The sequence below is a fragment of the Gymnoscopelus microlampas genome (genome assembly GCF_963454915.1).
Source record: "Gymnoscopelus microlampas genome assembly, chromosome: 9".
NCBI classification, from domain to species: domain Eukaryota; kingdom Metazoa; phylum Chordata; class Actinopteri; order Myctophiformes; family Myctophidae; genus Gymnoscopelus; species Gymnoscopelus microlampas.
The window spans coordinates 38,885,467-38,901,137 of NC_139946.1; positions in this window are offsets into that span (position 1 = coordinate 38,885,467).

Here is a 15,671-nt window from a genome sequence, read left to right on the forward strand (position 1 = left end):
TATTGTTTTTTTTCTCTCTTTTACATTTTTTATCCCACGATTTTGTAACCCTTTTTTTTCACCCGGTGCCAATTTTCTAAGTGATCCTGGGCGCTACACTCCCCCCACAGCCTAGGGAGCCCAGGTACGAGTTCATGCCTCCAATGCATGAGAGCCAACTGACCTTCTTGTCACCTCCACTTTATTGTTGATAGAAAATATGTTCACTTCTCGTCTTGGAAGAATGTTATGAATCCATTACCTTCTGGTTTTCTTTTTACGGTGTGGCTCTGCAGGAGGCTAGCTGTCAATATGAGAGGGTCAGTCTGTGTGTCTGTTTGTATGCCTGTTTGACCGGAGCTAAATGCGGCGCCAACCAGAACCGGAAACCAGAAACGGAAACCAATTGTTTTCCCCTTTTTTCTAGACAGGTTCACACGGGTCAGTTTGTAATGAAAACCAGGCTTTCCTGTGTGTGGAAAGCCTGGTGACACAAGGTTAAATACAACCCCTTTGCGCCTTGTACCTTACTTAGCAAAAAAAATTGCTAGTTTGAGACACATAATATGGGTATATTATGTGTCTCAAACTAGCAATTTCTTTTGTTGGACAGCAATGGACACACCCCCAAGACACTTGCGCCATACCATATGCTTAGACCATAAGGCAACATATTCTCTCTCTCTCTCTCTCTCTCTCTCTCTCTCTGACTCTGTGGGAATGAATAGCCTCTAGATCCATGAAGTGGAAAATTACTTTGCGATCCCAATATTATTATCCTCTGCTTCACTGTTAAAGATGGACTCGTCATGGTTGGTTTGTATCTCTTAAATGACATCACTGGAAGGGGCTAATGCTTGTGTGTGTAGTCTGTGGGAGGGGGGGGGGTTGTTTCTGTGTTTGTGTGAGTGTCTGCAGCTTGCTTAAATTTACGGTGTAGCCTACCATCTATGCTTTTACATCCGTGTGTGTGTGTGTGTGTGTGTGTGTGTGTGTGTGTGTGTGTGTGTGTGTGTGTGTGTGTGTGTGTGTGTGTGTGTGTGTGTGTGTGTGTGTGTGTGTGAGGGTGCATGGCTGGCTGCCACAATTATAGGTCTGCCCACAATGGTGCCCTCATCAGGCACTCATAAAGCAGGAAAGGTCAGGGTAATCCACCTCTCCTAATCAAAACTACCATTAGTATGCAATATGTAAATAAGCCACCCGACTCTGTCTCAAATGACACAGAGCCCCTTTAATTCACCCAGATATCCACACGCATAAGCTTTTGGTGGGACTCTGTTCTGTTGAAGTGTCATATCTCCAGAGGTAATTACACACTTATATTCATTAGACTTGATACCCTTAGCAGCGGCTATGGTCACTTCATGCATGTTAAGTCCCAAACCTGAACATGCTGATCGATGCATCGCAAAGGGAGAGGGGGTGGCTGGTGAGAGGACCCCTTTGGTCCAAAACAATATATCTCAGAAACCATGTAATTTGATGTGCATCTGGCCTGGACCACTGGAGTAGCGGTCCAGGCACCAAGGCTTAATGTAGCCTGACAGCGTGACTCCCAGTCCCGGTGGCCTTTGTTGCATGTCACTCCCCTTCTCTCTCCCCATTTCCTGTCAGCCTACTGTCCTGTCAAATAAAAGGCATAAAAGCCCAAAAATAAATACATTCATGTGCATCTTCATGACCCCAAGAGAAGGACCTCCACTAATTCTGGTGACCCAGCGCTACCATTAGGTCACAATTTCCACTTCGCACACAAGACATCTCAAAATCAAATTGGTGGATTGCCATGAAAGTTGTTGTACACAAGGTTGTTGCATGCATTCATGATCTCAGCCGGTTTGATTGACCGGATTTCCTCTAGAGCCAACCTCAGGCCAAAATGCCAACTTTGAACACAATGTATCTCATAATCTACTAGGCAGATTACAGGATGGTCCCTACTGATTTTGATCTGTAAAAATCCTGAGTTTAGTCGCACATTACTTTTGCAAAGATAAGTGAAATTGAATGAAATCGTTATTCAAAATTGGTGTTAACCTTTTTGGGCTATCTAGGTCCCCCCACACCCAATTAAGATTTAGGCACATTTTCTGCTCTAAAAAGTAATATTTGTTTATTATGGTGTTGTTTATATAATTTGGAAAACATCTCATTGAATGCCCAATAAAACATTTTACACTAAGCAGGACTGCTAGTATGTGATTAATGATTATTATGTAATTATGAGCCTATTTCCCAGGGTGTAATAAAAGCCTGTGATGATAAGTACAATTCTATAGCCAGGGAAGCCATTGTATTATTATGTACTGTTAAACAACAGCTACAATTATGAATTGCTACTTCAAACACTAATTACGACTCCTTATTGGAACACAGCAATCAAAAGGCAATAATTATAATAATAATAAATCATTATAATAATAAAGTAGTATTTGATACATAAGCATAGTAAACACTTAAATGCGACTTGATTCATAATCATGGTTGACAAGGGACTTTGCTGCCTCAATGTCACTCACACACACACACACACACACACACACACACACACACACACACACACACACACACACACACACACACACACACACACACACACACACACACACACACACACACACACACACCAATGTCCATGTGCAGGGAACCTGGGAACCTTCTGGTTTCCAGTTTGATCCCGGGCTCCCCCACAGTTAGTGTAGAAATGTCCTTGAGCAAGACACTGAACTCCCGATGAGCAGGTTGGTGCCTTGCATGGTTTCCTCCGCCATCGGTGTATGAATGTGTGTGTGTGAATGGGTGAATGTAATGCACAATCATTGTAAAGAACCTTGGATAAAGGCGCTATATAAATGCAACATAAGCCTCTATTGATTCACTTGATTCTTGCATTTTTCTCACACAACAGAACCTGGCTACTGCTTCTGTTTAGCCCATGGCCTCTCTTCTTTGCCTACGAGTCTTTATCAGCATTCATGTACTTGTGTGTATGGTGGTCAGCTTGAATGCAGTATTATACTCACACGCACGCACGTACACACGTACACACACACACACACACACACACACACACACACACACACACACACACACACACACACACACACACACACACACACACACACACACACACACACACACACACACACACACACACACAGGCACAACAGCTATTCTGAGTCACCTGTACTGAGAAACAATTACATTGTTCTGTCCTCGTATCTGTCTCTCCTCCAACTCTCCTTCATTCATGAAAAGATAAAGAGGAGGACATGGAGAGGGAGTGGGAGTGAGACCAAGAATGAAAACTTTTGAGCAGAGCGAGATAAATCCCATAATGCGGGATGATTGAAAAGAAAAGACAAAAGAGATGGGTGTAAAAGGAAATGCCAGAGAGACAGTGAGAAGGTGAAAGAGATGGAAAGAGATGGAAAGAGATGGCAAGAGAGAGAGAGAGAGAGAGAGAGAGAGAGAGAGAGAGAGAGAGAGAGACACGTTGTGAGGATGTAGATCGTCTATTTTCAGCACACAACACTACGATGAAGTATAATTTAAGCAGGAAGGTGGGTGGGAGAGAATGAGACGGACAGAAAGAGAAATGAGTGACATCAAACGGTTGTTCTGCCTGGATCCAATTATAATGCTATTCGCTTTGCTTGAATCTTCTTTCTTCGCCTCTGGAGATGCAAATGATCCAGCTACTATGGGGCAGTAATGGCAGGCTATAATGACGCATTATTTAGCTCGCTCTACTCTCGCTCCCGCTGTTCAATCACACGAATCCAGAGCCCCATTATTCCATAACACATTCCCCACCTTTTCCTACTGCGACTGTCGGCCCCAGACAAAGAACAGTAACAATGGCTGCATGTGGGGGAAGTTATTATCCTGAGGGCCACAACAGTAGACATCCGCTACTGAGGTGAGAGGCCAACACTTCTTAAGAACCATCCAATCTTAAGAACAAATCCAGGGAAAAAGACATTTTGAGTCAACCTGTGGACCAAATCATCCCTGCAATGTCACATTCTGCCTCTTACACAGAACTGGATAGGCCACCCGTCCGAGCCTGGCGGAGATACACGCTCCATGATGCGCCCCTCTCTTGTCTCTTTTGGTTTGGGATGAGCTTTAATGTTAATATTTGCTTTCAAGTGTATATAGTTTGTGAGTCAAGAATGTCTTAGGAAGTGGTGTTGTATACCGGTATGGAATCTCTTCCAAAAATCAAGAAGAAGGTTTTATTTGTCACTCACTCATACAAGTATAAGCAGCAAAATGTTGGTGCAGCATGTCTACAAGACTGTGCAACAACAGCAGCATAATGAAAAGACAAGATAATATTTAGAGATCAGGCTCAAAAGGAAAGACCCATATAAAAAGGGGAAAAAATAGCACGTATTAATTTGTGATAAGATACATACATACGTGTACATACATACATACATACATAAATACATACATACATACATACATACATACATACATACATACATACATACATACATACATGCATACATATGTGTTTCAACCTGGCGTCCCTATTTTGGGCATCAATGTGTGACACTGTCATACTACGAAGTATAAAATACAGGGTATTAATTTGTGAAAAAACAATCGACAATATCATATACAGTCAGTGGAAAGGAACTAACTAGAAATACTCTCCTGACTGAGATATTATAGCTTTTTCACATCCATTTATTTGTACATTCTAAAATCAGTCATTCTTTCACTTGCCGGTTTTGGCTCAAACCTGTTTCATATGGAAATGGTCTTGATCATAATGCCATGTTGGCAATTTTATGTGGCGACCATTATGTAACTAATAGAATCCGCAAAAGAGTAACTTTAGTACTTTTACTTGAGTAGTTTTCAATACAAGTAATCTTACTTCTAGTTGAGTAATATACATGCAGTATTCTAGTACTCCTTCTTTCCACCCCCAATGATGTACAGTATGCTGTTCTCTTTTACAGCTTTGTATGGGATTATTGCAGTGTGTAACAAACCTAGCTAGGAAGATAACTACCCATGGGGATGCAAATTCTGTGGCGCTAGGGCCCTTTATGGATCCAGATAATAAAGCCAAGCCAATACAATCACCAGTGATCACACACATAATCTGTCTGAGCACTTCCCACTGCTCCTCTGTGGAGGGAGATGTAGAACTCCTGCACATTCTCGGTTCCAACAGCTATCAGACAGCACAAGCAGTCACACAAAGTTGTAAGGGCTGGTTTGCTATCTCATTGCAGAATGAATATTTAATGGATTTAATCAGTCCTCTTCTGTCTAGGCACTCTTGTTTCCTTGATTTGCCCGACCCTTATGTTGGTGATAATGAGGCAGGAACTTTAGCTCATTCCACTGCATTTGTGGCTTGTTGTTTCTATAGTTTGCATGTTTCTATAGTTTGATCTAAAATGTATCTTCTTGTGTGAATGCTTTGTCTTGTTTCTTTGATGTACGTGACTCTTGTGCATTTATATTTTGTTTAGATGAATCAGTCATCCACATGTTCTATCAGGAATTTATTCTCCTCTTACTTATTTATTCTCCAAGAACTGTTGTTCAGGTAGCATAAGCTAATACTGTATGTTTATATGTTTAGCAGGTATCTCAAAGACCTAGCATTAAATGCATTTTCTGCATGCTCCACTGAATGCAATAATTACTCCGATCATTTCAGAACCGGCCTCACAACCAGACGTTTCCGTATCTGGAGAGGTTGTGCTCTCCCCACCAGCTGCGCCAGCTCCATTCACGTGCTGATGCTAAAAACATGCAAATGCATGAGTATTTATGCATCCACGTGCATTCATGTATACAATACAGTACACTTGAGTGTGCCATCATATGTAGAGCAGCTACTTGTGAAGACCTGCGTGTTATCCCGTTTAATCCTAAAGTTTACCTTGCAAATATGACTCCTTAGACCTCACTACACAAACTATGCCTTTTTTGATTTTATGTTGGTTAAGTTAGTGAAATATTAGGTTTTATATATATATATTAGGTCACTATAATGACAGCGCAGACAGAATTCATACAAGTTCTTCAATTAGACCTATTTACACATTCAAAATCTTAAAATAACACTAATATATTCAACATATAAGAATGAAATATGGTCAGAATAAACTTCATGAAGAAATTATAAGAAATTATTCCACCTGCATGTAGATACGCACATAACATCACTACAACTTGCATGTAACACTGTGGGCCAAGCATCATCACAAGATTTAAGAAGCTTCTAAGCATTTTGCTTAGTAGAAAAAAGGAATTGTTCCTCTAAAATCAGAGCAGATGAGAGCAGACAGTGTCCCCTCAGGGAGCAAAGAGAGAGCTACCTCGAAAAACAGACTCTCACGTTTGGAGCCCCAAGCAAGGCGACCTAATATGGCTCTCATATCTAGCCAGCATCTGCTTCTGGCTGCAGTTAAATCTGTGTTTACTTTCCATTAGATTCAGTGTCAGTTGGGAGGGCTGACAATGATGGAGAAAACCACTCTCAGTCTCTTTCTAACTATGACAAATAACTTCTGTCTAGTTGTTAGCTGTGTGTGGGAGGATGAGAGGTAGAATTACATCAAGTCCCAGGGGAGATAACAGCTGATGATCAGTCATTTTCTTTTTCTTTTTCCTTCTCTTTATCTTGTGTTACAGTGACCACAACAACACCAAGCAGAGAGGGAGGATAGCAGTTGTTATGCACAAAGACAAGCTCAGTGACATAATAGAACTTTCCTGCCAACTGAACAAAGTTACATTGGAAACGTTCAAATTGGACACTTTCAAAGGGTGCTGTTCCCATGTGATAATTCAAAAATAGTGGCAAACCTTTTATACTGATCATGAGTGGGAAACCACCCCTAGTTTCTACATGAAGACTGGTTACTTATGTGGTTTAAAGATATATCATGAACATCAGGTAATCATCTTTCCCAAATATGATTGATAGACTTTTGTAAATATAGCTTTCCCATGTGGGGCCATTGGCCCATGTTCAGGGGAGGGAAGCCGGGCCTACGGGCTGGGGGCGGAGCCTGTCAGCAGGGAGTGTTGTGCGGGAGGAGTAGGAGGAAGGCCCTACGTCCTCCCGGTGGGGGCTCCTCACTGGCAGGTGAGTCAGTAGGATACAACATCAGTGACAGCACAGAGATGTGGCATAACGACTACATTGGGGAGAAAAAGGGGGTAAAAAAGTAATTGGCTACTCTAAAAAGTGGAGTAACCCCCCCCCCCCCCATTGTGGAGCCATGCACTGGTACATCAGACTGGGATGTGAGATGTGTACGGGCTGCCATTCCATGGGGAACATAGCAGTCTTTAGTGCTTAATGACCTGCCTGTGAAGCAGACATTTGGAGACACATGCAGCCTCAGAGGCAAAGCAGGGGACCCGCAACTGCAATTCATCTTCATTTTAATTGGGAACATTTTGTGTTGCATGCACCACCACATTAATAAACCCGAGCCCCACAGCAGTGTCTTTCAAAATCTGATTAATGCACACATGGGCAGACCAAACCAGGTGTTGCTGAGCAGCACTGAACAGAACAGATCAAAGCAAAGCAAAGCAGCGGGGGCATGGTGCTGTTTACCCAAACACCACTGTTATGAAGAACAGTGGCAGCAAATGTAAAAGTTGCTTGGTCATCGTTTTATTTTTCTTCTTAAAATTTTTAGTTTTTGCTTGTTCCTTTTAACAGCAGACAAAATCACCACTAGCATCAATGGCAGATTGGCAGTCATATATCTTAATCAATTATCTTCCTCCTTTTTGTTCTTGTGTTGTGTCTTCTTCTTCTTCTTCTTCTTCTTCTTCTTCTTCTTCTTCTTCTTCTTCTTCTTCTTCTTCTTCAGTAGAGAGCAATCAGATCAACCACCCACAGAGAAAACAGTGAGAAAGCATAAATGGTTACTCGGATCAAGCACAGACGCCACCTGGAATGGAAGCCAATGTTATTGTGCTTATTGACAAAATCTTGCATAATGCGACACGTTTGAGCTTGTGGATCTGCTATTTTCAAACATTTTAGTACTTTTTACTTTTGGTACTTTAAGTACATTTTGATACCAATACTTTTGTACTTTTACTCAAGTACATTTTGAATTCCGGACTCCGGAGTATTTCTACAATGCAGTATTGATACTTTTACTTAAGTAAGAAATGTGAGTACTTTTTCCACCACTGGTAGTGTGTACGGTGTACCTTTTCCCCTATGAGGTGAGCAGTGCGATTCTGGCTGCTAACACACAGCAAGGGGGAAACCAGCTACAAAGGCACAGCTGGGGCTGCAAATGCTGGAGCTGTTTTGGGGAACCTTAGAGCGCCAAAGCCTGCTGGCAAATTGATTAATTTCTTGTGTTGATAGGCAAGATTGTATTTCTTTCCATGCGCATTCAATGGCTTTGACAAAATAAATAATAAAGCCTGTTGAAGAAATTTCGCTCTCAACCCACTGTTAAAAGTCACAATGCTCTTTTTTGGGGGGGCGGGGGGGGGGGGGGGGGGGGGGGGTTCTGCCTTTATTGATATAGTACAGTGGAGAAATAGGAAACGAGGAGAGAGAGTAGGGTAGTGACATGCAGCAAATGGTCCTCCTGGCCTGGGAATTGAACCAGGAACTCGTTATCAGGCATCAGAACCTGTATACGTGTTTGTGTTTAGGGTACTGTATGTGCCCCAACGACTCGGCCATCGGGAGCTCCACAACGTAGCTAATTTGTGCATACTTTTATTGTGTGTTTCTTGCGCGTTTACAGAGGCAGGAGAATCAGTGTCTCCTTGAGCATTATGCGGGTGCACATTTGCGTCCATTTGCTTCTACACATACATTTGTGTGTATGTGTGGTGATTGTCAGCTTTGAGATACATTGATTAAAATGGAAGGCAATGATTGGCTCTTATCAGCAACAGCAATCCATGACGGCAATGACGGTTTTAAAAAGCACAGCAGTGAGTCTTTTCTTCTGAAAAGTCAAGAAAACTGCATCTGTGTTCTGGATTCTGCGCGCACACCCCAACCATGAAGAAAACAACATGAAGAAAAACTCACATTGTAGGCCTATTGCAATTCACATCTCGATGCCGGCTGATCAATACACTTCCTGTGTCTGAAGGAGTACCCAACTGTGTTGTGTGTTTTTGAGAGCTCTACATAAACAAATGCCTTATAATGGGGCGAAGAATGGAATGGGCCAGGGGTCCCACCTGTTGTAGAGCAACAGCTGAGGATGAATTCTTCTCCTTCTTCTTCTTCTTCTTCAGTAGAGAGCAATCAGACCAACCTCCCACAGAGAAAACAGTGAGAAAGCATAAACGGTTAGCGGGACTCGGATCAAGCACAGACGCCACCCGGAATGGAAGCCAATGTTATTGTGCTTATTGATAAAATCTTGAATAATTAAACAATTCAAAAACCAAGATGTTTTCTGGGCTTTTGTCAGACGAGTGACAGCCCAGAACCTGCTGTCACTCGTCCATGAACAGCCTGGCCTGTGGTCCTCTGTGTGTATGGTGTACCTTTTCTCCTGTGAGGTGAGCAGTGATTCTGGCTGCTAACACACAGCAAAGGGGAAACCAGCTACAAAGGCACAGTTGGGGCTGCAAATGCTGGAGCTGTTCTGGGAAAACTTAGAGCACCAAAGCCTCTAGACCAACAGCCGAGGATGAATCAATCTTTTAAAACTGCCAGCAACGCAGATGCCTGTTTCTGTGCCAAAATACAGCACATTTTCTGGGCTTACACAGAAGAGCCAAGTGAGTCAGTATGGTCAGTCAGTCATTCAGGCCGGCCAGTCAGCCTCTTTATTGTCTCCGCCAGGCCGAAAGGCATGGCGAGAGAGTATGTTTTGCACCCTGTCCGCCCGTCCTTCGTGTGTATGTGTGTGTGTGTGTGTGTGTGTGTGTGTGTGTGTGTGTGTGTGTGTGTGTGTGTGTGTGTGTGATCTTTCACATGGGCCTGTTATAGCGCCTACTCGTTGGTAAAAAAAAGTGCCATCTCCAGACAAAAAAATAATAATAATAAAAAACAGAATTCAACTGCCCCTAGCGGCCTAACGGTAAGGCCGACGGAAATGGCAGTGTATGTGTTGGATGCAGCTCAAAAGTGAACTTTACCTCAGGTATCTAGTTTGCCATACGACCTTCCTAGCCTGTGTTATCAAAGAAAAACGGGCAACATTGGCCAAAACTCAATTGAAAATCGGTGATCAAAAACCGTCGAAAGTGGCCGTTTTCAAGATGTTTTGGCCATTATCTCTGAAACGGAAGGTCCAATCTGCTCAGTTCAAAGCTTGTTGGGTGCGTGACTTTGAGGACATTAAGCACGTAATGATACATTTGGGTTTTCGGGGCTAAAAGTATAGTATGGTAATAGTTTGAAAAAAATGAATCCAATAGGTGCCCTTTTGAAATTCCAGGCCCTGCCTCTCCAAATCCCTCTGCACGTCCCTCCCTATAACTGCACCAATCTGTGTAAAACTTTGTATGCGCACTCCCTAGAGGCCAAGGAAAAACTTTTGCCATGCATTTTTCACATCTGCCTTTTAAAGCGCAAACAGGAGGCCGACTTATGTAAAAAAAAAAAAATGAGATTACTCCTTCAGATTTTATCGAAATTTCACGCAAATCGGTACACATGATCTCTAGCCATGTGATCAGACAGATCGGTTTGATTTTTCTTATTCCATCTTGATTGGCTAAGATTGATATCTAAGGTTTGCAGGAGTGGCTTGTTTTGAACAAAGTGAAAGTCATGAACGCAGCCTCCAATTATGGTATATTATTTTTATATTACTCCCACAGATTTTGTCCAAACATCACGCAAAACACATTATCTCTATAGTCAAGTGATCAAGACGGATCCATCCGATTTTTCATATTCCATCCTGATTGGCGAATTCCAAACATTGCTGGCCCACAATAACCTACCTGACCTGGCGGAGACCTGGGCTCTAAGAGCACTTTTTCTAGTTGTCTAATGTAAAGCACAGGATCCAAGTCAGTCCAAGAGTCAATCCCTGTGCTGTTCAATGCAAAACAGAGAATCCAAATCAACGATTGAGTCAGTTTTCAGTCGGAACATAAAAAGAGAAACCACAGTCTGGTTCATCGCAGAAGCAAGAATTATTTAGCCTGGTAAACCATCCCCCTCTCATTTGCATTTGATTTCAGGAATTGGTCTGGCCTACAGGCCTGTATGGGTAATTTGGCTGTGGGCTGGAGCTGGGCGGGATTAGTACCGTTGACTGACAACCCCTTCAGCCAATCAGCAGTTCGTTCCCCTTCAGCCAATCAGCAGTTCGTTTTCCCCACCACCAGCCAACGTTACTCAAGGGGACTTGTGAAAGGGCCATACCGAAAATAGGTTGCTTTCTTCGGATACATGCGTGTCACTGCCCGCCCCTGCCGGTTCTCTGAATTTTGTTTTTAAATAGGCTCTGTCATGATTAATTGACCACATATATGAAGTTAAACAACTAAATTCTATCCGAACGATATCTTAAAAGTAAATTCCGTGCCTCAAAAAATAAGTTTCATGTTATGAACTCCACAGAAAAGCCCAGGCAGGCCTGTAGTCCAGACTCACTCCTGAAATCAAATGGAAATGAGATTTCCGGAGGGAGGGTTTACCAGGCTAGGAAAACAGCACTTTGGCAAAAATAGGTGAAAAACCTGCTGTCCCTATACAACTTTGCCTGTCGGAAAGATTTGAAGTGATGCGTTTTTGAAATGTCAGACAAAATGATATTTGAAGCTAATTGAAAAGCTGCAAGTATTAATTCTTTCAAATGCCAGACAGGATTGAACTTTTACCTTTACTTAGAATGTGCTTAAAAGTGGAAATAGCCAAACCACTAACTGCAAAAGCCAGAAACCCTAACCCTAACCGCACGCGGATGCCACATAGTCGGAGAAAAGGTCTGTCGGATTATCGCATGCCTCCCTTAGAGACAACCGAAGTATTTAATATATAGTATGTAATATAATTGCATACAAATGAAATTGATTCGTTTTGGACTTATATGTAATCTATAAACTTGTATGTAAGGAACGTAGGACTGCTTTACTTCCATGTCAACTTGACCATTTTGTATTATGGTTCCTCCCAGAAGGAGGAACCATAATACCTTTGTAATTGTAATAAAACAATTTGACACAGTCTATATTGATCATTCATTGGTGACTGTGCTCTGTCTTTTATATGTGCTCATAGTAAAGTTTTGTATAGGAATACATTTTCTGTACTTTAGTGTTTTATTGACTCCATTGTGTTTTCATTTTCATTATAGCATGTCATTAAACGCATTGTGAGTTTCTAGATCGCTGCTTTAGCACAACAACATCATATGACAAAGTATACAATTAGTATTCAATTATGGAAAAACTTTAAAAAATGAAATATGAAGATACAAAAGGGAACAAAAGAATGTTACTTATGTACCTGTCCACAAGATGTAACAATTAAAAACCTTGATACAACTTTTCTGGCATCGTGGAAATGCCCTTCTAATGTAAGCTTATACCCTTAACAATGACCCCAGCCCTTATGCTTGTGGCTGCACTATCAACTACAACAATCATTTGAAAAATTCTGCCAAAGCTAAAAAGCTAAGATGGATGATACCTGATGGTGGTTGTGATCTGTCTTTATTGGCCCCCCTGCTTCTTGTCTGTACTGGACTTCTTTGCCCTTCCCCCCAGGGACCCTCTGGCTCACCATCCCACCACAACAACTCTTATTTTGTAAGCGCAGTGAAGCAGCATGGTGTTAGCGGAAGGTGGAAAGGGTTGAGTGTTGGATTGATGGGCTGTTGCAACAAGGCACCTTGGCTGCCAACAAAGCTGTGAGAGAGAGGGGGCTGCAACCTCCTGTCGGTATCTGGAGGGATCACACACACGCACGCACGCACGCACGCACGCACGCACGCACGCACGCACGCGCACGCACACACACACACACACACACACACACACACACACACACACACACACACACACACACACACACACACACACACACACACACACACACACACAGGCAACAACCTCACACATAGTAAGCTCAGAGAGACACATCCAAACTAACTTCAACTAATACTATGGCTAATAATATGGAAAATATAAAGACATACTGTAAGATTAAAAAACAAGGGATATCACCTTTTTGGTCCTTCCACGTTCCATGACAACACGGTGGAAAGCAGTAGCAGTTGTTGTAGCAGGTGGTCATTGTACATCTTATAGGCCGAATCATCATCACCATGCACACACAACCAAACATTTGTTTCCGGGCAGTAAACACAGACAATGTGGCTTTGGAGTGTGCGTGCAAACTAAGTTTGCGGCGATCGGTCCAATGGGCCACTCACCAGGGGTGCAATGCTCACTGGACGGCCTTGCACTTTGACCAGGAGAACGCGCAGGCACACGCATAGATTTAAAACAACTTTAAATTCGCACCTCAACAAAGTTTTCAAAGTTTCCCAACTCACACCTAGCGAATTAACATAGGAATAAGCCTAGATGCATATCAATTGTCCATTGTGTGACTTGCAGTGTAGGTGTTAAGCGACGTGTGCATCACGTCATTGAAATAGAGTGCAAGAACATACCAAATGAGCATTGCATGCCTGCCGCTCACACATTTGCGTGCGGCAAGCGTTGTCCCCATACACACCCATTCTATTTTCAAAAAGGGGCGGGGAGTCCCGGCGCGGCATGTCGGATGCAAGATACCACGCTACTCCCATTGAAAATGAATGTAACCGGAAGTTCCCCTCCATCCGTCCATCCCCACGTATCCGGCACGTTGCCCCACGCAAATGTGTGAGTGGCCGCTAGGGGTCCACTCACACATGGGCGAGCGACACCATGTCGGATACGCTGGGGAGAAGGTGGGACACAGCCATTTCAATGAATTTCCTTGATTAAAGTCACGTGGTTTTCAAGCTGTCACACACGGACGGACGGAGGGAGGGACGGGGGTGAAGACATTCTCTCTCCCCTTCCCCCTCCCCCCGCGGCACGTCGACGCTTGAAAACCACATGACTGAGGAAATTAATTGAAATGGCGGCGCAACCCCCCCGCGATTTCGACACGTTGCCGCACGCAAATGTGTGAGCGGCCCCCCAGGTCTCCGCGGCTTTGGCCCAGTGGAGACGATAAAAACGCAAGACATAACACACGCACACACATGCACCCGCGCTCACACGTACATGTGTACGCATGCACGCGCACACATACATACACGCACACACACACACACACACACACACACACACACACACACACACACACACACACACACACACACACACACACACACACACACACACACACACACAGCACTCAGTGTGAGAATGTCAACTCATCTGAGTGAGAGTGACAGTCACCAGGGCCACAGGATCACACTCCCGCTCTCCCATGGCACTGTGCACTGACAGCGGCTGACAGCCACAGTGCAAGCGTGTCACGCGCGCGCGCGTGTGTGTGCGTGTGTGTGTGTACACTTGCAATTATTACTATACTTAATATAGTAGAATTGTGTAGAATTTCAGAAATTATGACCATTGTGAAGACCAGCCAACACCGATGTTTTTTTTATGGTTAAACAAATATTAGATATTTTGATTTAGGCTTCCAATTAGGAAGAGGTTGGGGTTGGGGTTAGTGTTAGACATTTAGAGGTTAGGTTTAAGGTTAGGGTTAGAATTATGTTATTATAGTTATACTTAGTTGCTTAGTTATACCAACAATAGACGGTCGTCTATTTTCGGCTTTAGGGTATAGGGTTAAAAATGGTGTTCATAAAATCACAGTCCTTAAATGTTAATATCCTACTGTATTAGTAGGCTAATATAAACATTGCCTGTCCACATAATGTTGTGGAAGTGCTGATGTGCTCTTTCCTTTTATCACCAAATAAATGCATTAATTCAATATCTCCATCACTGTGGTATTTGTCACCTAATATCATGTTCTTATTTTGTGTGTACAGATTAACAGTAGACTGTTTGCATGGCACCAGGGCCTCGGGCAACATAACAGTCACTCTGGCAACCGACCATCACAAATTATCTGAAATCTGATACCTAAATACTGTGAAACAGTCCGACATGCATAGTAACCAAGGGTTTTGCTTGCCTCACACTATAGCAGGATGCATATACTGTACCTTGCTTACATATATCAGTGGTTCTCAAACTTTTTCATGTTGAGGATCCCCAAATTGACACTTATTAGCCCACGGACCCCCATTTGAAAAGATATGCAGGCCAGGGACTCCCATAAAAGATTTTTACGGCTCTATTTGAATTTCAAGGACCCCCAGTTTGACATGCATTAGGGCTACGGACCCCCATTGAATGGTATTTCTATCTCTGGTACCCCAATTTATCAACCAAATGTTGGTTCCATTTGTACACTCTCAGAGTTACAGACGCTTAAGGGTCCATTTGGTTCCTAACTATCCATCATTTAGCTGGGGACCCCCTGGGACTCACTCAAGGACCCCTAGGGGTCCCTGGACCCCACTTTGAGAATCAATGACATATATGATTCAAGCAGGTGTGCAACACATAGTAGCATCTGACCTTCATGGCACCTGCTTGCAGCCTCAGCTGTCAGAAATACGCTTGGACTCTATACACACCACACACTAGCCTGCACAAAT